General features: G+C 44.4%; 3 long non-coding RNA genes across 3 annotated transcripts in view; 1 reads left to right on the top strand and 2 right to left on the bottom strand.

Annotated features, from left to right (window-relative positions):
• Window positions 1–15,810, bottom strand: part of LOC123575780 — a 20,265-nt gene extending 4,455 nt beyond the window's left edge. Inside the window, exon 1 of the long non-coding RNA XR_006700996.1 lies at window positions 15,207–15,810. This is a non-coding gene — a long non-coding RNA (uncharacterized LOC123575780). The remainder of the gene's footprint in view (window positions 1–15,206) is intronic.
• LOC123575769 overlaps window positions 1–24,255 on the top strand; it is a 66,865-nt gene that overhangs the window by 13,325 nt on the left and 29,285 nt on the right. The window lies entirely within an intron of this gene.
• LOC123575775 lies at window positions 21,096–23,970 on the bottom strand. Its single transcript, XR_006700992.1, has 2 exons — window positions 22,856–23,970; window positions 21,096–21,345 (listed from the first exon to the last, which is right to left on the bottom strand). It is a non-coding gene; the product is annotated as an uncharacterized LOC123575775 (long non-coding RNA).

Raw genomic sequence — 24,255 nt, forward strand, 5'->3', positions numbered from 1 at the left:
CATTTGCCTGCAGACCTTCCTTTACTCACTGAAAAATAGTGGTTAAAACAGCCTGTTCAGTATGATCCTATTTTTGTCAAATATCCTTTTCCACTTTAATATATATATTATCATTAGAATATACACTGAAAGATGAACAATAGGCTATTTCTGAGTACTGATTTTGTTTTTTTTACCGTTTGTATTTTCTAACTTTTTTTTTAAATTTTTTAAATGTTTATTTATTTTTGAGAGAGAGAGACAGAGACAGAGTGCAAGCAGGGGAGGAGCAGAGAGAGAGGGAGATGCAGAATCCGAAGCAGGCTCCAGGCTCCAAGCTATGAGCACGGAGCCTGATGTGGGGCTCGAACTCACTAACTGTGAGATCATGACCTGAGCCGAAGTCAGACGCTTAACTGACTGAGCCACCCAGGCGCCCCTCTAACTTTTTTTTAAAGGAAGCGTTATATTATTTATTAAAACAATAATGAAAGCTTCATCCCATTCCAGTCCCTCTGTTTATCCACAAAATTTACAAAAGTGGAACTCACATTTCTGAGATTTTATTGTATATATAATTAGAAATCACTGCTAATAATTAATTTTAAGATAATAATAGCAATAGTGATATTTCCTATGTAGGGAAAACTTAATCTGTGCTTTTTACGAATTATTCTATACAATAACTCTTCGAAATAGGTACCACTATTAAACCCATTCTGCAGATGAGGAAACAGAGTTAAGTAGCTGGTACAAACTCATTTATAAATGTCAGGGCTGTGTTGAAACCCACAGCAGTCTGATTCCAAAGCCCGTGTTTCTGACAGCCTGGGTATTCTGCTAGACCCACATGATGTACTAACCTGTCATCCTGTGCATGGGCCCCTTCAGCAGCCATGAACATATAATTTATGTGTTAAATTGTTCAGTCAGCACCCCTACCATTCTCCTGATGGTTGTAGGATATTTGTTTCACAGATGAGACAAAGGTCGACCTCCCTCCAGAATTTCCAGGCCACATTATGTTCCAGATGGGTCCAGACAGAGCCAATCCTGGGGATTCTGAGTGGTTTGGGATTGTGGGACTATATCCAGGGCATTCACCTTATCCACTTAGATACTAACTCCACTGCCCACTACAACCAAGAAGGACACACACCCACCTCCCAGGGCCATCTCCAACCTGAGGGGAGGGCAATGGGCAGACAGGAAAGGCTGTCAAATATGGTAACTGTAATAATATGATTTATCTCAAAAGACTGATTGTGATTATGTAATTAACACTTTTTATTCAAACATTTTCATCTCTAAGGATCTCTGAGAGTCTTACAGATTGTTTAAATATGTATCACATACATTACTGGAGAAAAGTCTATGGTTTTAGAAGATAATTAAAATTCCTTTGCCTTTGGAATCAAGAGAATTGCCTATGGGAACAATATGATGCCCACCAGACACACGAACAGATCTAAACCCAGGAACTGTGAACACAGGGCTAGAAAGGATCTTGAAGAGCCATTTGTTTAAAAGGGACAAATAAATATGTAATAAACATATTGGTACTAACCAAATTTAAAACCCCCTGCTCATGGCAGAAATTATTAATCAATGACAGCATTCTTTCTCACTAAGCCTGGACTTATCCTCAGAATCGTTTTCAACATAGCATTCTAGGCAGCTACCACCACCTAATCAGTGTCACACCCTATTTGCCATCCTGGAAATTAGTTCACTCTCATCCCTCCAATCTGATAGAGAGGGGACTGGAGTTCAGAGAGGTAAATTAACTTGCTCAAAGCTACACAGCCGGTAATGCAAAGCTGAGGTTTCCAAATTTTCGCTTTTTTCTTAAACTCCCACCCCTGCCTTTTTGCTCTGTTCAAAATATAGTTGGTAGATTGTATGTTGTGCAGCAGATTCCTCTTTCTTGGATGACCTGTGTAGAATGCCCCTACCAATGATTTGCTGAGCGACACCAGGCCTATTGCTTAAAATCTTTGTGTGTTGGGTGTTTTCAAGTTGAAAAGGGAGACAGCAATCTGGATTCATGTTCCTGCCTCTTCTACTGGCACGCTGGTGTGCTCTTTTGAGGAATGTGAGCCGTTGCTAAAATTTCTCTGACTGTAGGGAAAGGGTCAGATATTTTGAGAGCACCTTCCCTAGGCAAGGTAGTGTGCTCCTGCTGTGATGTGGTTTTGCTCCAGAGAGTATAAAAATGAAGTAGGACATGGGCTAGCTACAGTCATCTGGCCATGGTAAGGCAACTTGGAAGGAGGTGGCATTTGAGCAAGACTTCAGAGATCAAATGGACTGAATGTTTCTTTAATTAAAAAAGTAATACATGGTCATTACACAATTATTGGAAAAGACAGAATGTCAAGAGGCAAAATCACTCCTGTTCCCTTTACCCATAAGCTATGTCAACATTTTGTTTTATTTTTCTCTTCTTGTATCTTTATTCTATGCACAGATATTTGGTTTTTTTCTCCGCTCACATGGTTGTTGATCTGTGTGTGTCATTTATATTTTGATTTTTAGAAGTTTTAATATACTATGAGAGTGCCCCACAACCCAGTAGTTCTACTAAGAATAACCAACAGAAATGTATACGTCCATATGTTCACCCAAAGGCATGTGCAAGCATCATTTTCCAAAATAGCCCCAAACTGGAAACAACCTGCGTATCTATCAATAGAATGGACCAATAAATTATGCGGAATTCCCCAAAATGGAAAGTATACAGTGATGAAAGTGAACTATCACTACACACAACAACATGGATACATCCACAAACATAATGTTGAGCAGAAGAAGCTGGACACAAGAGAGACACAATGACCCACTGATACAAAGTGCAAAACCAGGCAAAACTAACCATGGTGTAAGCCATCAGAACACTGTTTACGCTTGGGGGCAGGGCTAGTGAGTGGAAGGGACCATAGCGGGAGGCATCTCTCTTCAGGTAACACAGTATAAGCTCCTGGCGAAATGTATCAAGCTGTACATTTATTACTGGGTACTTTTATACATATGTGCTATACATCAATAAAACATTAATTAATGAAGTGGTTGTAGGCAAATAAATCCATCAGGTAGAGAGGGCCGAGGATGTCACTTTGAGCAGAGGAAATAGCACAAAGAAAGTTGCAAGAGTGGGAAGTGGAAAACAAGGCAGCTTTCTTGCAACATTGGTATTACAATATTTTGAATAAGCGAATGATCCCAAAACTTAGGCATTAAAAACAATCACACTTATTTGCTCATAATTCTGAAGGTTGGCGGTTTGGGTTGGGCTTAGCTAGATAGTGCCATCTTTTCTAAGGTCACTGAAGAGATCGTAGTCAGAGAGATTGACTTGGGCTATATAGCCCAAGATGGCCTGTGCACTTCACCCTTTTTGCCTGCTCAGGGAAAACGAATCTGGGCCCTTAAATATCTGTTTATTTTGCCAGCTGGCAGGATGCTCAGTTTTGACAGTAGAGGGTGCTGGGGAGATATTAGAGTAAGAAAGTGTTTTGCTTCCTGGTTTTAGGTGCCAGCTCACCACCCTCCCTGAGGCATGTGTGGGTCTCCCATGCCCAGCTCCTGCCGGGCATGGCTTCTCCAGCATCAGGCTCCGAGAGTGCACGTGGCCAGCAGTACCTGGCAGCCCGAGGCTTCCCCAGGAATCTCTCTTAAGTGATTTTGTATCAAAGTGTCTCTGATGAGACATTTCCCTATGAATGGCTTTTCTGAAACCCAACAGGACACAATTTCAGCAACTTTAAAAGAATGATTTCTGCCATGTCCACTGGCCTGGTGTGGTACCACAGTGACTTATCTGCCATTGTGTGGGCCACAGCCATGTCCTCTGCAATGAGATCTGGATTTTGGCCTTGGGGAGGCTCTTCTTCAGGTGCTCTATGTCCACCCGAGGGATAGTGGCTGCTTCTTATATTTGCTATTGTTGTAGAAATTCTTTAGAGTTCTCTTTACTTCTTATTAGTCAGTCCCTTGTTACTCCAGCCCCGTTATAATTAATAATTCTTTATTTTTTAAATTTTTTAACATTCTTTCCTGAGAGACAGAGCGTGAATGGGGGAAGGGCAGAGAGAGAGGGAGACACAGAATCTGAAGCAGGATCCAGGCTCTGAGCTGTCAGCACAGAGCCCAACGTGGAGCTCAAACCCTCCAACTGTGAGATTGGTTTTTGATGCTGGCTATTGTCTGTGGCTTTCTCTCCAAATGTCTCCAGCAGGATAGTCTTGATTTTTTTTTTTTTTTAACATGGCAGCTGGGTTCCAAAAGGTGAATGCTGAAAATGTAAGGACTCTGGAGGCCAAGGCTCAGATGTCCCATAACATCACTTTAACTGATACCTATCGGTCAAAATAAGCCATAGAGCAAGCCTAGATTCAAAAGGAGGAAAAATAAACTCTATCTCTTGATCAGAAAAGTGGCAAAGTCACATTGCAAATGGGCACAGGCACAGGAATGGGAGGAACATGGCAGCCATCATTGCAAACAACCTACCATAGTTCAACAGCAACAGAACCAGCAGAATACTTCTTGAAAGTCTATTCCTTGACTCTACTCCAGAGCTGCCAAATCCAAATATCTGGGGTGGGATTTGGCAGTCTAAAATTTTAACACCCTTCCTCTCCCAGCCCCAGGCCAGGTGATTCATACCCACAATAAAACTTGAGAACCATTCATTTATGCTCATACAGTATCTGTTCTCATTCATCACTTTAAAGATGTTATTCCATTGCCTCCTGGCTTTCATTAGTTCTGTTGAGAATCTGTCAATTTCATTATTGCTACCTTCAAGATATCCCCCTTATTTTTGTTTTTCAGCATTTATACCATAGTAGACCCTAGTTCAGTTTTCTCTTTATTTATTCTGCTTGGGGTTTAAAGTGATTCTTAAATCTGTGGCTTGATGTGTTTCAGCAGGTTTGGAAAATTACTGACCATCAAAACATATTGTTTTCAGTATCACTTCATTTCTCTTTGGGTCTCTCTTCTCCTTCTCCCTCCCTTCACTTCCTTCCATCTTCCTCCTTTTTTTTCCTACTCTTCTTTTTCTCCCACTCTCCTTTGGGACTTCAATTACACATATTTAGACATTTTCACCATGTTTTATATGACTCTCTTCTGTATTACATGTGCTGTAGTCTGGGTACTTTCTACTGACTTGTCTTTCAGTTCACTAATTTTATCTTCAGCTGTGCTAATATACTTTGCTGTTATATCCATCTTTTAAAAATAGACTTTTAAAAAATTTATTTATTTATTTTGAGAGTGAGAGAGAGAGAGGTGGGGGTAGAGGCAGAGAAGGGGTGAGACAGAGAATCCCAAGCAGGTTCCATTCTGTCAGTACAGAGCCCAATACAGGGCTCAGTCCCATGAACCATGAAATCATAACCTGAGTCAAAATCAAGAGTCAGATGCTCAACTGACTGAGCCACCCAGACACCCCTCCATCTATTAGTTTCTTAAAAAATTATTTTTTAATGTTTATTTATTTTTGAGAGAGAGAGAGACAGAGCACAATCAGGGAAGGGGCAGAGAGAGAGAGGGAGACACAGAATCCAAAGCAGGCTCCAGTCTCTGAGCTGTTGGCACAGAGCGCAATGTGGGGCTTGAACTCACAAACTATGAGATTATGACCTGAGCCGAAGTCAGATGCTTAACCGACTGAGCTACCCAGGCACCCCTTGGCTTCTTAATTTCAGTTACTGTATTTCAGGTTTAGAATTTTCATCTGATTTTCCTTGGTAGATTCTAGTTCTCTGCTGAAATTCTCCATCCTGTCAATTAATTTCTTGAATATGTAAGTCACATGTTTTAAAGTCCATGTCTTATAATGCCAACAGCTGAATCTTCTGTGGACCTATTTCTATTATCTACTTTGAGTCTTGGTTTTCAGCCGTTTAGTCTTGCCTACTGAGATGTCAGGTGATTTTTTTATTGAATGCTAGATATTGTGTGTGAAAAAACTATAGGAAAATTTGAGACCCCAAATGGTATTATCTTCCTTCAGAGAATTTTTTACCTTTACTTTTGGCAAGCAAGAGTCTTGTAGGTCTTGTAAGGGGTTTAATTGATTATATGCTAGTCTTCAGTTTTGTGGAGCTAGTCTGTTTTTGATTCGCCTCTATTCCTAGGGTAGAATTTTTGTGAGATTCCATTTAAAAGCTTGGGGTGTTTATTAGGGACAATCCTACTTGGTGGACCCTGAAATCCATTTTTTTATATCTCAGCTTCATAACACCTTCAGATTTTCAGTCTCTGCTTACCTTCTTAATCATCTTGAGAAATGGCATATGCCTTGAAGGGCAAAGTAGCAGCTGAATATGGGCCTTACCTCCCTGCATTTCTCTTATCTCTGGAATCTTGAGCCCTCAGGTCCATGTTGCTTTGGTAACACTCTAATACCTTCAAATACACACACACACACACACACACACACACACACATATTTATTTTGTCCACCTCTTTTAACAATTTTCAGTGGGAAGGTTGGTCTTCAATAAGCTATTCCATTACTGTTGGAAATACAAAACCCTTGCTCATCTAACATTTATGTTATATTTTTAAGTGGACAAAAACTATACCTTACCCCTCTCCATAGTGCCAGGGCCCCCTTGCTTTAAGTTCTTAATAGCACCATTTGAACAAATGGATAACAGTTATATATTGCTTTTACTTATGTAATTTTAACCTGTAGACAGAAAATAAATGACCCTTCTATAGTCCTAGGTATTGGACCCAGAGAAGACTTGCCCAAATGTTCCCTGACTAAGGTCTACTAAGAAGTGAGTGGCCTACCTGGGTCTTGAATACAGAACCAGAACAATGCTTTCCCCCACTCTACCAGATTGTTCTGTAATGTGATGGTCAAGACCATCATGAGTTTGGGTGTCAAATAGACCAGAGTTTAAATCCTGGTTCTGCCACTTACCAACTGTCCAGCCTTGGCCAAGTTACATGAACTCTTGGACCTTTAGATTCCTCATCTGGTAAAGTGGAGATGATAATAGGAGCTACTCAAGAAAGTGCTACTGTGAAAATTAAAGTGAGCCAATGTGTATAAAGTACTTGGCAGGGTCACTGGGTCTGTAAATAGGAATTATTCTTTAGGGGGTGTCAGCATGATAAACAAGATACCTTAATTCTATGAGTTTCACGGGTAGTGCAGCAACCAATGATATCTCACCACTTTTCCCTCCCCAAGGGCTGGGGGCTTTACTCCCAGAGGAATCATGCAAAATACCCACCCCCAAGTCCTGCTGATAAGCTCAAACCCATGAAGGCTTGGGGGGGGGGTAGTCTTCTTAGGTGTCTTCAGGACCTTACTGCCGGCTTCCCCCATGCTGAAGGCCTCCCTGAAGCCTGGTAGTCTGGGGTGGATGGAGAATCAGCAGTTCAGAAATCAGGGCAGCAGGGCTGAAAAGACTCCAAATCTTTCTCTTCCACTAGTCCCCCAACAAGTCCCTATGGCAGAGCAGTTAAGAGCACAGAATCCAAAGAGAAACAGATTGGGTTCACATCTTAGCTTCGTCATTTCCTAACTTTGGGATCTTATTCAAAACCCTTAATTTTTCTGACTCAGTTTCCTCGTCTGTATAATGGAGTTGATAATAGTACCTACTTACAGAACTATTTGAAAGATTAAATGTGGCACAATAAATAGCATCTCTTATTTTTTCTCCTTTTATTTTTCCTCCAGAATATACTAGTCGGAAGGAGATAGTATAGCTAGAACTGGAACCTGTGTCTTTAGACTCTCCCTTTCCCCACTTTGCCCACACCACCCCTAAAATTTTCCTGCTCTGGGGTTGAGGCAGTATTTCCCAACTTTTCCTATCACAGTACATAATAGCATTTGGACATCCTCTGGACTATAATAATGAGGCTGCTTGAGGCCTGCATGGGACCGTCTCATCAGATTTGGGGGCTCTGGCTGCCCCAGGCTCCACCTGGCCACTTGAGAACTGAGGGCTCTATATTTCAGCATACTTGTAACCTGTCACTGTCCCCCAGCTGAGAATCTTTCGGTTAAGATGTTGACAGTCTCAGGGGGCGCCTGGGTGGCGCAGTCGGTTAAGCGTCCGACTTCAGCCAGGTCACGATCTCGCGGTCCGTGAGTTCGAGCCCCGCGTCGGGCTCCGGGCTGATGGCTCAGAGCCTGGAGCCTGTTTCCGATTCTGTGTCTCCCTCTCTCTCTGCCCCTCCCCCGTTCATGCTCTGTCTCTCTCTGTCCCAAAAATAAATAAACGTTGAAAAAAAAAAAATTAAAAAAAAAAAATTAAAAAAAAAAAAAAAAAAAGATGTTGACAGTCTCCAGTAAGAGCCAACATTGCACTGCCGAAAAGTGACACATTAACCCATTGTTGGTAAATCAGTCCTGGACCAGCTAACTCAGTCTCCGGGTAGGAGTCCAGAGGCCAGAGGCCAGAGCCCAGAGCATGGAGATTGGGAAGAAAATCAGGCGTTGGCTCCAGTCCAGGCTCTGCCTCAACTCATGTGACCTTGGGCAAGCCATGACCCTTTTCTGGGCTTTACTTTTCTGTCTGAAGCAGAAAGGAATTAGACTAAAGATCTACATGGTCCCTTTTGGCTCTGACATTCTAAGAATCAGGGATTCTATGAATTCCCCATCACTCAGCAGTATTCTGTTCCTGGTGACCTAGTTCCTGTCTCTGGTTCAGATTAGTGTAGCAAATAGTAGACTCTCTCTGACTGTGCAGGTGCTCCCAGCTTTCCCCACATGTTACAGGCTGGTCTCTGAAATTAACCCCTGCCTGGCCCTGACAGAGGGCAGAGCCACACCTACCCGGTGCCCCCGTCAACAGAACTCCTCTGAGTCCCGTGCATGTTCAGCTTCCCCCTGCCCACTAGCTCAGCCTCCGGGAGCTTTCCTAGTGTCCCAAATCATCTCTTCTCCCCACAGCTCCCAGGGCTTGCACTATCATCTGGGCTCATGGAGAAGGCAGGGAAGACCAGCAGCGAAGCACAACAGCCTCCCTGTAAGAGGAGGTAGGGATGCTAGGAAAAGGAAGAGTGTGGGGAGGCTAGAGGCAGATCCCCTGAGGAATCTGGGGTACAATACTCTGGAGGCTGGACTTGGACTGGTGTGCAGGGAAGGGACACCATGGGCCTTGAAGCAGAAGAAGGACATGGCCAAAACTTAAGGTCACAATGTGTTTGGGCTCCATGGAAGGCAGACTGGAGCAGAGAGAGAGAGAGAGAGAGCCTGGGGGCTGTTAGAGAATGCAGGCCAGAGATCATGACATGGCAGTAGGGAGAGCAAAGAGGAGGAATTAAGGGGGTGAGTTGGCAGACTGGGTGCCCGGTTGGTTGTTCCACCACAAATCTAACTGTATTGCAGGCTGGGTGACTGGAGTTACACTGTCATGGGCCCGAGGGACTATCTGCTTTGTTAGTATGGGAAACAAGACCTCAAGGAAGAGTTGAGAAAAGGGTCTCAGGCTTAGAGACAAATATATTAAAATCTCTTCAATAGTTCTTTATGCTTCTTAAAATGTTTTCTCACTTGGTCCTCCCAACACTTGTCTGTTTTGTAGATGGGAGGCTTAAGATCGTGGCACAATTAGAACCTTGAACTCAGATCTCCTAATCGTTGGCCCCGCACTTGGCCGAGAAGATGTCTTTCCTGAACTGATGGGCAGGCAGAGGTGGTGAGAAGTTTGCCTCCGCCCAGCTGCTTCCCATTGCCTCCCCTGGGCTCCGCAGCCCCAAGCCTGCCTCCAGCACCTTCACACCTCCACTTGGGCTTTCTCTTAATGTCCTATGAAGAGGTGGGTGGGGCCAAGTGCAGGTTCTCGACATTCAGACACAAACAGGCGATCCCTTATTTACAAAGGAAACTTACATGAATCGCTAACGCGAACTCAAATAAAAAAGAACCTGCTGAGGCTGAAGCAGAGGTCTTGACTGCCCCCATCATCTGACAACCTCCGTGACACTTTCAGAATCCCCAGGGTTCCACGGCCCAGAGTTTGTAAACCACAGGACTGGAGAACTCCTACTTGAACATCCTAGAGTGAGGAATTCTCCGCCTGGGTCCACAAATAGAATTCTGGGGTCTCTGAACTTAAAATGAAAAATTCCGTATTCATTTTCACTAACCTCTAACTCAAGTTAAACGCTTTATTCCATTACAAATGTCGACAGTGACTAGAGTAATATTGATAGTTCCTGTGACCATGTCACTAAGAGAAATCAGATATTTTCCTATCACATTATAGTTGTCATAGATCTCACAAACTATCATTCATGCTCATCATTACTTTAAAACGACAATAGTTACTATATCTGCTGCCAGATCTCATTTGTAAGTTAATAAAGAAGTATACATTATTATGCCATACAATTTAAAAAAATACCTTGATAACCATATTTCAATATGATTCGTTTTCTTTACAGTCCTGAGTATTTTCTTTGATGCATTTAAAAACATCGTGAAAAAGGGGTCCTTCAGACTTCACAGATTGCCAGAGGAGTCCATGGCATCAGTAGGTTAAGAGCCCCTGTCCTGGGACTTCTCTTTCAGAATGGAGGGGGCTGGGGAGCTTGATGAAGGCTGCCAAAAGAGGGCATGTAGGACCTAGGATCTCCGGAGGCCTTGTGCTCCGATGTGCACACTCTGAGCCTGAGGAAAATGAGACAGGAAATTGGGGCAGGAGCAAAGGGACTCTGAGAAGTGGAGCAGAAGCCAACAGGCCAGGCTGGCAGGACTCGGTCTAGTGGGACAAAACTGAACTCCTCAGCCCCAGTCCCAGCCAGGCTTCTGGGGGAGCCAGGACTTGTGGGCCCTCGTCTCGTTTCTCATTTCTCTGCCCAGTCTCCGTTTTCTTCTCTGAGCTACTATAGTGGAAGCAACAGTGGCCTTGAGGGGAAGAGCGACCCTGCTTCTGGATCTGACTCTTCCTTGCCTTGCTGAGGGACTCTGGGCAGGTCACCTCCCTTCCCCAGGTATGAGTGCTGGCATAAGTCCTGCCATGCCCACAGTAGACATTGCTGATAGGTATCAGCGTGCGATCATTCCATGCAGCTTCAGAAGCCTTTTCGACACTCTACTGATCAATTGGAATTAGCAAATGAAGTGAAGCATATTTGCTATTACTGGACAAGATGATCTACACATTTCTATCTGTACTAGTCTGTGCCTCTAAAGATTTAATCCCAGGAACCCAAGTAAGACCCTAGCTAGACATGCAGACACCTAAAGCATGACTATTTCTCATTCATAGGTCTGTGTGTGTGTAACAGACAAAGATGGGCTGTGGATTTTCTCTTATGTACTCTATAGCAAAAATGGGGTCAGAATAGAACACTTGGATGGTGAAATCTCAGTCAGACTTCCTGGAAGGGACGAGCAGAGGCACATGGAAGTCAAACTCTGAGCAGTGTTGGGAATGGGCATCACTCCAGGATCAGTACCGCCAGGCCCTACCTGTCCCCAAATGTCTCGTGTCACAAAATTAAGATCAGACATGTATTGCAGCCGAGTGATGGTGACAAAGAGTGAACACCACCCACAGCTCCTAGTGTAATTTACATGGACTCATGCACACAGCCAGGTGGGCAAGATGTCGATATGCTGGAGACTTGTGGCTTCTCTCCCAAACAGCACAGAAAGCCACTTAGAAAGTTATTTCAGAGTGTTAACTATCCCAGGTTACAGCTAAAGCCTAGACAAATGTTATAGTTTACTTAAGGTCATAGCCAGTTCAAGTGTTAGGACTGGGGCCCAGGTCTCTCCAGGCCTGTGGGGCCGGGCTGGTATCATAAATGAGAGAGTGGGTTGGGTAGATGGGGATTGCAGCAAGCCAGAGGTCGCATGTTCTATTGAAAGGCAGCAGCTGATAATCAGTTTAAGTTGATTGTTGGCATGGAAGGGTGTGGATCTATAGTGCCACATTCTCCTGATTTCTTTTTTTTTTTTTCTTTTTTATTTTTTTTTAACATTTTTATTCATGTTTGAGAGACAGAGAGAGACAGGGCATGAGCGGGGAAGGGGCAGAGAGAGGGAGACACAGAATCTGAAACATGCTCCAGGCTCTGAGCTGTCAGCACAGAGCCCAACGTAGGACTTGAACTCATGGACTGTGAGATCCCCTGACCTGAGCTGAAGTCGGATGCTCAACCGACTGAGCCACCCAGGAGCCCCACATTCCCCTGATTTCTAAAGAGAAGTCAGAATCGAGATTTTGATATTAAATAGCCCCATTTTCACATGTGGTCGTCTAAATTTTAAAAAGGCTAAAACAGGGGGCGCCTGGGTGGCTCAGTCGGTTAAGCATCCGACTTCAGGTCAGGTCATGATCTCCTGGTATGTGAGTTCAAGCCCCACGTCGGACTCTGTGCTGACAGCTTGGAGCCTGGAGCCTGCTTCAGGCTCTGTCTTCCTCTCTCTTTGCCCCTCCCCTGCTCTCTCTCTCTCTCTCTCTCTCAAAAATAAACAAACATTAAAAAAAAATTAAAGGGCTAAAACAAAATAAAACACTGTGTAGACCAAACAAATTGGATCTGGGGACGTTAGTATTTGGCCTGATTTGCACCTTTGGGTGGGACAGGCTCTAGATTTAGCTGTACACAGACCTGAATCACGGTTCTGCCATTTGTTAGCTGAGCAATCTTATGCAAGATGTGTAGCCTCCCTGAGTCTTGGTGCTTTCTTCTGTAAAATGGGAATACTAAAGTGAAACACCGTGAGGATTAAATGAGGTAATGAATTTTAAACACTTAGCACAATCATTCGACCAGAGTAGGTGCTCAGTAGATGTAGCTCCTCTACCAAAGTGCCTCTAAGCTTCATGGTGATGGATCAGATGGACCCCCAACCCCAAAGCACCCAGTCTATCCACCTCAGACTTATTTTTCTGCAAGGTCATGGTGCTCAGTGTCCATGCAACTAACATAGACACCCAAGGCCCTCAAACGTGCTCACACACAACCTGCATTCACCCTCGGGAGGATTTTGAGATGCCAAGATTGGTTACCAAGGAAAGATGTTTAGGAGGCTTCCCTGGGGTGTAGCCACAACCTTCTAGTGTTGTTGAGAAGAGAGGCCTGCCCAGTGCAGGGGGCTGGCTAATGAAACCTGATGGGGGCCTTCATAGCCTTAGAATTTTTCACCTTGAATTTTGTTAGCTCATGTGTACAAATAGGCACACACATACACACTGTCACACACCATCTGTCCCGAGCCTGGGCCAGAGTGGCTGCTTTTCCTGCTCTTGGGAAGCTTCTATTCTCTCATTCTCCTGCAGGCTCACTGGGAGGGGAGGTACTGTCACAACCCTTGAACCAGCATTCCCTGAGCCGGATTTGCTCAGCAGGGAGCCTCGGGAGCCAGACAGGGCAAAAGAAGTTCAAATGACTGAACTGGAGGGGCTTGATCCCTTGACTGGGCCCCCGAAGCAAGGAACAACAACACCCCCCCATCCCCACCCCTGCACTCAGGGGCATGGACTGGTTCCAAAGACCCACTCCTCCGGCGTCCCCAGGAGTTTCCTGCTGCCCCAGATGATGGCAGGGCTGGGAGGGGTTCCATTTTACGGATGGGGAGACAGACCCAAATGTCTTGCACTGAATCCGTTTATTCAGTCCTCTCTAAGGATCGGGAGCCCTCCCGACCTGGGACTCTAAGGGAACAAGTGTGTGGGTTCTGAGTCCCTGTTGTAAGCTGCACCCCAACTTACCACCACTACCACTTAGCCAGCCAACTCTTTTGATTTTTCTCCACTCGCACCTCATTCTAGAATTTAGAAGACACTGAGGTAGAGAAAAGTGACTTACACCCAAGGTCACCAGTAGGTGTTAAAGTCTGAATGTGAACACAAGATCGTCTGACTCCGAAGCGCGTGCTCCAACCACCTATTAGACTGCCTCATACATGAGGGCCACATTCCCGGCCTGGGTTTCAGTTCCAGGAGTCATTAGAAAATACCATGACTCAGTGAGCTGTTTCCACCTGCTTTTTGTTTATATGAGTCTATATTTCAAAAAGTCCCAATAAATGGTATTGTAAAAAAAGTAAAAGAACTTAACAAGCAACCATAATCCATCATACTCAGAATAATTCTCTATCACGCAGGTCACATTTTATAAAACATCCATTACTTTATTTCATCAATTCTAAAATGCATGTCTGTGGGGTTTTTTTTTCGGTTTTTGAATTTGGGATGCATTTAAAACTCTGTGGACTCTGAGCTTCCAGGATATACGCTATTTTATTTGGCCCTAGGAATCATCCTGATAGGCAAGCATTGTCAAGATTACAATCCCCATCTTACAGCTGGGAAAACGGAGGCTCAAAGGGGTTAGGCAACTTGCCTGAGGTTACAGAGCTAGTCAATGCAGATTAGCCCTGTGCCCTGATTCCCAGCACAAGCTGTGTCCACCCTATGCTCCTGGACTCCAGGCTCTGTGCTCACACCTGCCTGTTTCCATCACCCCGCTGGCCGACCCCTAGCAGAGGCCTGAGGGACACCTCAGCTCTCCCAGGGTTGTCCAGCCTATCAGAGGGGGAATGAACCCAGTGTGGGGTCTCCTAGGAGTGGTCCAACCCCAAATAGGAAGTTTGCAGGCCCATTTTCAACAATGGATCTCATGTATTGTAGAGACCAGAGCCGGGCTTGGGGTGTGATGTCAGTGTTTCTGCCTGGTGCCCTCATAAACCACGCAAGCCAGATCCCACCTAAGGCTCCCCATTCTCTGAAAATTGCCCTATTTCTCATATTTCAAAAGGCCAAATGGAAAGCAAACATTGACTCTAGATAAGCTCGCACAGGCAGACCAAAACACCACATTTCTTTGCTTTTGGTTTAACTTATATCAGCTCAATGGTATCACCGCGGTTTGTTCCTGCTGACCAGAAAACACTGATTGGCTATTACACGGTCCCAATTAACAAAGAAGGGGAAAAACAATTAATGACATTATGTAACAGGTACAGCCTGGCAGACAAAAATCTTGCAAAACAATGGGTGTAAGGGGGGTGGGAATAAGAAAAGGAGAAAGCTGACATGGAGATCTGAGCTCCACATTTTCCCAGATGGGGAACATGAGGCTCAGAAAGCTGGAGTGACTTGCTCAAGGTCACACAGCAGGGCTGGAACCAGCACCCGAGGTTTCCGTCCCTCAGGCGGGAGCATTTTCCTACAAGGCCCTGCTCTGTTGAGGTTCGAGAAACCCAGACCGTCAGGACTCACCAGGGTTTGTCGAAGGGGGTCAGGACAGGGAAATGGCTTCTCCCTCACACCTCTGGGCTCCTTCCTGCCGAGCAGTTGCCAAAGGCCACGCTGTCTTTCCTCCCTGGGCGTCTGCCAGGGCAGCTAGGCATGGGAGCCTTCTGGAAAGCCAGCTCTGGGCCAGGCGAAGGAGGCGTCTCTGAAGAAAGCACTCTCCCGGACATGAAACGACCAGGCCCTGGGGTCACAGAGTGGCCATGGAGGGCTTAAGTACACCTAAATGGCACAGCTGCCTCTGGCCCCCAGCAGGGAGCTCTCCAGGTGGCATGGCTGGTTTCCCTGCCAGCTGCTGGGTGCCTTTAAGAGAATAATTGCCGTTCATTGGCTGAGTGAGGCTCCCCCTACCTCTTTACCTGAGCAGGTGAGAGAAGCCAGGCTAGGGGAGGGCTGGGGACTCAGGTGAGAAAACAAACCCGTGGTGACCAGCTGGCTCTCCCTTCTTCCACAGCGCTTCCTTCCCGGGCTTCCTTCCTTATCCCCGCCCCAACCCCAGCACCGGCTGGAGGTAAAGACCGGATAAACGTTCTGCAAAGTGCCTAGGGCCATTCAGTCCACAAAGCTTCCCTATCTCACAGTAGCCCTAGACCAGAGTTATTTGTAGGTCTTCTCTTTTGATGGAGAAACTGTCTTTGGAGGGATGAAATGGCTTGTCCAGCTCACACGGCTCTTGGAAGGAATGTTGACAGGGGAGGATGGTATTGAGGACCCAAACCTGAGTCTGTTGCTTTTGACTTTCCATACGGTGCCTCTGGACCACACACCCTCTTCTCTGTGAGGCCTTTGGCAAGCCACTCACTGTCTCAGTTTCCACATCTGTAAGATGGTACAGTCATGCTTGTATGTTGTCTACACTCAATATATTGAGTGCATATTAGAGCTAAAAAGGACTTGGGAGATTATCTAGCTCATCCATTCATATAGCAGGCATTCATTCCTATTATGTGCCAGGCCTGTTTTAGATCTTAGGGATACACCAGTGAACAAGAAAGTCAAGGGCCTTATTGGGTTTGCATTCTAGAAGAGGAAAGATAGACATAAACCAGTAAACAGATTAGATAGGTAAAAGTACCATGAAAAAATAAAATAGGCTGATATGATGAAGTAATGGAGGGGTATTTTAGATTATCTAGTCAGCAAGGCCCTCTCTGAGGAGGTGATATTGAAGCTGAGACTTGAATAATAACAAGGAACCAGTCATTAGAAGGCTGGAGCAAGAGTATTCTAGGCATTGGGAGCTGCAAGTGCAAAGGCCCTGAGGCAGGTGTATTAGGAGAAGAGAAAGACGCTGCCATGGCTAGAGTATAGCCCAATCCTTGCACTCCCTTTTTAGTAAATAAGGAAATGACTCAGAGCAATGGCTTGCCCAAGATTCCCTCTTGCAAATTTCTCCTTCCTTTCTTTATTCTCATTCATTATGTACGGAAACTGAAGTCTGGAGTTCATCAGCACACTTAAGTTACCAATAAAACAATCATTCTATGAGCCTACACTGCTTTAACCTCATGCTTCCCCAACTCTGTAGACATGTGTCAATTCCCAAAGGGCAAGGGCTACGATTTATTAAGAGTTTCTCACAGTGAGGAACCAAATCCTCACCAACAGAACATAGCACTAAAAATCCCAGCAGCAATGCAAACTGCCATACAGTGACATGGGGTCAGCACAGACCCTTCCTGGTGAATCCCTTTCCACTTCCACTTTCAGAATTTTTTACTCTGATTTTGAAAAAAGGGCTGCCTGTTTTCAGTCATCGTATTGTGGTGGTAACACTGGGATTGTTATTCTGAAACTGTTGGATAGGTAGTGTGGGGTAGCCAGTGAGTTTCATGCTGGTGGTGTTGAGAACCAGGACTTTTGGTGTGAGAGAAAGGAGATACAAATGAAAGACGACAGGGGTTAAGTAAAAACTTTATAATCCTGGATTTAAATTGGAAGTTCCAGTATGAATTTTTGATGTAACTGATTTGGAAGCACACACCATATTCCCTAGCTCTGCCTATCGTTTTCAGGTCTAGAAACAACAACCAACACTTGAGTGAGCATCTTTAGTGCCCAGACTGTGGTCTCTAAATACTATTTCCCCTTAAAGGAACCCAGGTTCCTCAAATAAATAAGTAAATAAATAAATAGTTGATTCCAGCTTTGGGGCAGAAAATGTACATGTTCATAGACTTTTAACGCAAATCAGGGAAACCAGAGTCGTGGCAAAGGGACTCTGGAGTCCCACTTGCCAAAGTCCAGACAATTTCAGTCTAATTAACTGCAATGAATTGAAAATATCAAACACATTTAAGTCCATGAGTTCATAATGATATTTTAAAAATAAACAAAAAACCTCAGCGATCATCTTTGGAGGATATTAGGAAATCAATTCATTATTTTGAAAATCAACAGAGACAATTAAGCATTTATTCTGTCTTTCCTGTATGAACTGTGCTTCAGGCAACCAAGTAGTAGATGAGAAGAAGGTGCTTTTTATGTAAGCATTCCAATAAAGAAAAGGAAACAGGAATGAAGAAGGATTAACTTGGAATATCACCATTTTGCAACTCCTTATGAATTAGTTGATCTAATTAAACACCATATCCTATGAAGAAAGCATGGCCCAAGAATCAAGCAGGAATCTGAACAAGCCTTTAGAGTAGGTGTTGGCAAACTTCGTCTCCAATGGGCCAGGTAATTTATATTTTACAGGCTATACAGTGTCTAGAGTCTGTTGCAAGTACTTAAGCCTGGTGTTGGAACACAAAAGGCAGCCACCGACAATAGCTAAACAAACGGGCAGAGTTGTGTTCCAACAAAATCCTGTTTACAAAAAAAGGTAGATGCTAGGTTTGGCCCACGGACCATGGTTTCCCAACTGATCCTGACCACACTACAGTGTACAGGAAATACAGGGACTGAGGAACACGTGAAATGACACCATGGGGACATAATGAACAAAAGCCAGACTGGGGGAAAGTCTAACAGGAAAATCAACCTGATTTCTTTAACAAATGAATGGTAGAGAGAGAGAGGAGCACCTCTAGATTAAAAGAAATTTAAGAAATGTTAGCCAATCACATTGTATGGATCTTGTTTGAATCTTAATTCAAGCAAGCATAAAAAGAAAAAAATATAGAGAGTAATTTGATAAATGTGAACATGGACTCAAATATTTGGTAATATGAAGGAATTATTGTTGACATTTGGAGATGTTTGATAATACATTATGGTTATGTTTAAAAGAGGAAATCCTTATCTTTTAGAGATATTTGCTGAAATATTTAAAGACAAAATGGAATAATATCTCAGGTTTGGTTAAAAATAATGGGTGGTGATGAGGCACCTGGGTGGCTCAGTCGGTTAAGCGTCCGACTTCAGCTCAGGTCATGATTTCATGGTTTGTGGGTTCGAGCCCCGCGTCGGGCTCTGTGCTGACAGCTCGGAGCCTGGAGCCTGCTTCGGATTCTGTGTCTCCCCCTCTCTCTTCCCCTGTCGTGCTCATGATCTATCTGTTTCTCAAAAACAAATAAACGTTCAAAAAAAATTTTTTTTAAATAATGGGTGGTGAAATATAAAGAAACAAAATTGGTAAGGATTTGGATGGTGGGTGACAGGTACATAAATTTATTACCCAATTCTATTATTTTATAAATACAGTAAAACTTTGGATTGTGACTAACTTGTTCTGAGAGCGGTGCGCCAGACGAGCAAACATTTTTAATAAATTTTAACTTGATAAACGAGTGATGTCTTGCAATACGAGTAGCACATTAGCCAAATGTCACATGATCTCAACTGACCCAATGTTTCTTGAAATTTGCTCTGATATACAAGTGCTTTGGATTATAAGTATGTTTCCGGAATGAGGTTTTACTGGTACTTGAAACTTTCCACTATGAAAAGTTAAAATATATTTATACTATTTCACACTTAACCAGTTGACAAATTTTTAAAAATCTGACAAACTCTAAGTTCGGAAAGGATACAGGGGAAAGGGTATTCCCACAGCTGGTGGGAATATAAATTCCTATAATTTTTGAGAGGGTTTTGTATACATCCCATGATCTAAAAATTCCCCATCTGGATATATATATATATATTCATTCCAAGGAAACTTCAGCCCATTAAGAGATATATGGAAGCATTTTTTAATAGGAAAAATGGGAAACAACCCAAATGGATAAATTATGGTACCTTTGGACCATAAGAGGTAGGAGGAGGCTATGAAATGTAGAGATTTGGAAATAGCAACTACATGTGGAGATAGGAGCCAGGGTCCCATCAGGATAGATTAAGCTCAACCTATGTTGACCTGTTACCCACTCTGGGCCAGGCCCTTTTCTGAGTGCTGAGGATATAGACATGATATCCCTCAAAGGGTTTAAAGTCTAGATATCAGAGCTAGAGAGGGCCTGACCCTGACATATCATTGAGTCCAACCTACCTATATTACAGATGTGGAAAATGAGGCCCAGAGAAATTAAATGACTTGCCAAGGCACAATGTTGGTTTGTGGAGGAAGCGGGAATTGAACCAGGTCTCTGATGCTCAGCAGAAAACAGATCTTGGAGCCATACATTCTTAAGTTGAATCCCAGCTCTGCAACTTACTAGCTGTAACCTTGGCAAAGTTATTCTCTTTCCTTAGAAGTATAATAATAAATACTTCCTAGGTCAATAGGAGGATTAAATGAAATGATATACATAAAGCACTTGACCCAGTGACTGTAAAGGAATAAAACCTCAATGGATAGGTTATTTGCTTTTACTATTGTTGATACGAGGAAAAGCCTTAGCAAAAAGGACAAAATGCTACATTCTATGTTGCTCTCAAATGATTAAATCCACACTTGTTACAGCCAGGATGGCCGAGGCTCTGTACCAAGTTGCAGACTTGTCCCAGGTCAGTTAGCTGCTCTGTGTTCCGGGCCCTCCCCACAGAAGGCACACGTAAAGGACTCTGCACCACCCTCTCACTCTGCTGTCTCTGCTGTCGGAGGTTCTGGCTGAGACATGACAGCTCTGTGATTTCTGTCAATCCTGCTCCACTAACTGGAGCCCCAGCTCCCTGTGAGATGAGGGTAACAGTGGAACCTACCTCATGGGGTTGTTGTGAGGGTTAGATGAACAAATCCCTACTGCAGAGTAGGCCCTCAAGATATAGGAGCTATGATGTTGACCAGGCAAGCCATCTATCCCAGGGTGTCAGGAGACACAAAAAAGAATCAGCTGCGTTTTTCGCCGACAGGGTGCTTCAGTCCAGTGGGGGACAGTCAGAGGCCACGCCTTCCTTTCTATTTTTCCCCATGCTGTCACATTTCAGGCCTGGATTGGGGCCCAGGGGGCCAAGTGATTCTGCCTGTTTGATCCTGCAGGGAAGCTGGCTCTAAAAATGACCAGGCCAGACCTGCTAGGTCTGAACCCACACACACTCTCACCTCTTTTAGTGAGAACCCCATTCCCACCGCTGCAGAATCCCTGACTACCTCAGGCTGCTGGAGCCAAAGCATCACATGCTCTGAATAATAAGGCCATCCAGAAAGTTCCCTGCAGCGAGCTGGGCACCACACTCCGGTCTGCACCCTTGGGGCCAGGCAGCCAAAAATATCATAAAAGGCCTGCCCTCAAAGCCGAGCTCCTGTCCCCGGTATGCTGGAGCCATGGGGCACAGGGAGTTTCAATACCCAGTTCCTTCCTTTTTCTGATGCCTTCTCCTCTCAATGAAACGACGCATATTTTTCACCCAAGACCCTATTTTTACAGAGCCTAACAAAACATGTTCCCCCTCGGCCCCGTGACCATCGGTCCCAATTTCCCCAACCCTAGAGAATGAAAACCATTAAGGATCAGAGAGAGGATTGCGAGATGAATGAAACCAGTTAAACGTATTTGGTTCTCCTGTAGAAGCAGGAGCGAAGTTGTTCTTTCAAGCCGGTATCAAAGCTGTCGACTTGTAGCTGCTCACAGGCTGCAGGCTGGAGACACAGCCGGTCAGATGGTGTATTTGCTATGCAGAGCAATCTCTTCGTGGGCAGGGGCTATGTCTGCTTCCCCACTCTGCCCAGCACTCAGTGCCCAACACAGTGCCTAGCACCGAATGGTCAATCAAAAAATACCTAGGAAGCGAATGAAGTTGCTTGGCCAGACAGTTAGCCGACGGGTTTAGATGTCTCTGTTGCACACTTTCATAACAGCCTGAACTGTTCCTTCTCAGTGCTTATCATGCTTGTAATTAAATAATTACATGTGCAATTATTTGTTTAATGTGTGCCTCCCTGACAAGACTGTCAGCAACCTGGAGGCAGGGACTGCCCCCAGTGTTGTTCACTATTGTATCCCCAGTGCTTGGAATGGGATTTGGCATATACCTGGCACTCAATGAGTATTTGTTGAATGAATAAATGAACACAGATGGCAAAGATGGCCACAGCCAGTGGGTCAACCCATCTGTCAATCTTGAGGGCCAACACTGCCGAAGGTGCTGAGTCCACTACCAGGCCAAAGGAAGCTGCCCTTAGGCCCTTTATTTCAAGATGCTGACAGTGTTATGAGAAAGCGTAGGGAGGGGCGCCTGGGTGGCTCAGTCCGTTGAGTGTCTGACTTGGGCTCAGGTCCTGATCTCGCAGTTTGTGGGTTCGAGCCCTGCATTGGGCTCTGTGCCAAAGGCTCAGAGCCCGAAGCCTGCTTCAGATTCTGTGTCTCTCTCTCTCTCTCTCTCTCTCTCTCTCTCTCTCTCTCTGCCCCTTTCCAGCTTGCGCTCTGTCTCTCTCTCTCTCTCAAAAATAAATAAACATTTTTTGGGGCGCCTGGGTGGCGCAGTCGGTTAAAGCGTCCGACTTCAGCCAGGTCACGATCTCGCCGTCCGTGAGTTCGAGCCCCGCGTCGGGCTCTGGGCTGATGGCTCAGAGCCTGGAGCCTGTTTCCGATTCTGTGTCTCCCTCTCTCTCTGCCCCTCCCCCGTTCATGCTCTGTCTCTCTCTGTCCCAAAAATAAATAAACGTTGAAAAATAAATAAATAAATAAATAAATAAATAAACATTTTTTAAAAATTAAAAAAAAAAAGAAAGCATAGGGAGACGGGTTTGCTAACACCCAGGCTCAGCTGTTCTTAGAAAGAGCCTGCCCCCTAGGAAGTCTACCCATTTACAAGAGAGACAAAATGGAGTGGGAAGCAGCCTTTGTCTGCTGTTTAACTGGAGCCTTCTCTTTGCCTCTGGTTGGCGATTTGGGACAGTTGGCGTAGAAGTAGATGGACGATTTCAGCCTGGAGTTCATGGAATCTACTTCGCAGAGTTGTTATAGGACAAAAGGAGTAAATAGATGTGGAAATCTTAACCACAGGACCTAACAGTGCACCAGTGCTCAGGAATGCTATGTGGGGCTACTGTTGTTGCTCTCAATCCTCTGCCTCCCACGGCTGCCCTGTGATGAAGGGCACCTTGGGTGGAGAACTTCACGGCGGAAGTCTGGTGATAGGTGCTGGGCTTCACCAGAGCATCTCCTGGGACCAACCTGACCACACAGCAGGCAAGAGGGAGTGAATCATCTAAGTGATAGAAAGACAACTCAAACTGACTTAGGCAAAAGTTGGCCAACACATCCCTTAAGTCCAGATAGCAGTCTTACTTCATGTACAGCTGGATCCAGGAGCTCCAATACTATCAGGATGTCTCCTCCCTGACTCCATCACTCCATACTGCTGTCTTCTGTACGAGCTCCAGTCTCAGAGAGGCTCAACACCCCACGTGGCTTACATCCCATCTCAAGTACCAGAAAAGAGAAAGTATCCCTTCTCCAAAGTTGAGATCAAACCCCCAGAATTGAGTCTCATTGGCTGTAATTGAGTCATATGACTACTCTGAAGCCACGACTATGGCCAGTGGTTGCAAGGCTCTGATGGCAGAGCTGAGTCACATGCCCACCTCTAGGCAATAGGCTGGAGTCAGTTCGGTGGATGGGGAGGGGAGGGTCCCCAAGCAACATAGAGTTGTTGTTGCCAGAGCAGGGAGAATGTTGCTGGGGCAGCAAAATAAATATGCACTGCAGATTGCAAACCCTCTCTTTAGGTCAGATGACAAGAGCAATGGTACAGTGAGACCAAACAAACGTCAATTCTGTCAGACAAATAAAGTGATAGGATCTGGAAGGATTCCCAGAGGGCAATGGGGCATTACTCAGACATGTGCCCCAAACCCTGTTTTATAGGGATCATATCACGGTGCCTCACTTGCTTCAGGCACTAAAATAGGGGAGGCCCCCCAAAGTTAGTAACCTAGGTAAATAATACTTGAACACAATATTTTAAAAACCAAAACGAATGCAAAAAATCCATGATGAACAAAATTAGGAACTTAGCACCAAGCTTGGTATATTTCTCAATAAAAGTTTGTGTTATCATTTTTCATTCTGGGAGATTCCTAAGAGTAAGTTTACTGAGGAATCATGCACTATGGCAATAGTACAGTCTTCATTCATTCAACACCTGTTTATTGCCTGTTTATTATGAATGTGGCACCATGAGAGAAATACAGTTCATCTGGATCCTACCCCGGGGAGCTCATAGTCTGTAATCTGAATGGCAAGACCCACTGGCAAACATCACCTCCAAATATTGTGATTCGTGTTTTAATGAAGGCCCAGAAACCTGCTATAGGAGCCCAGGGGAAGGAGCTTTTTAAAAACCTTTATGTATTTATAAAAAGGTAGATACCTGTATGTGTGTGTGTGTGTGTGTGTGTGTGTGTGTGTGTGTGTGTATTTATATACATAATATATATTTATAAAATAAATAAGTCCTGGGGCTATACCATACAGCATGGTGACTATAGTTATAATATTGTATATTAGGAAGTTGCTAAGAGAGTATTTAAAAGTTCTCATCACAAGAAAAAAATTGTAACTATGCGTGGTGATGGATGGTAATTAGACTTATTGTGGTGATCATTCTGCAATATATACATGGATCGAATCATGGGCTGTACATCTGAAATAATATACTGTTACATGTCAATTATATTTCAGTATTA

Source organism: Leopardus geoffroyi, chromosome A1, assembly GCF_018350155.1.
Source record: "Leopardus geoffroyi isolate Oge1 chromosome A1, O.geoffroyi_Oge1_pat1.0, whole genome shotgun sequence".
NCBI lineage: Eukaryota > Metazoa > Chordata > Mammalia > Carnivora > Felidae > Leopardus > Leopardus geoffroyi.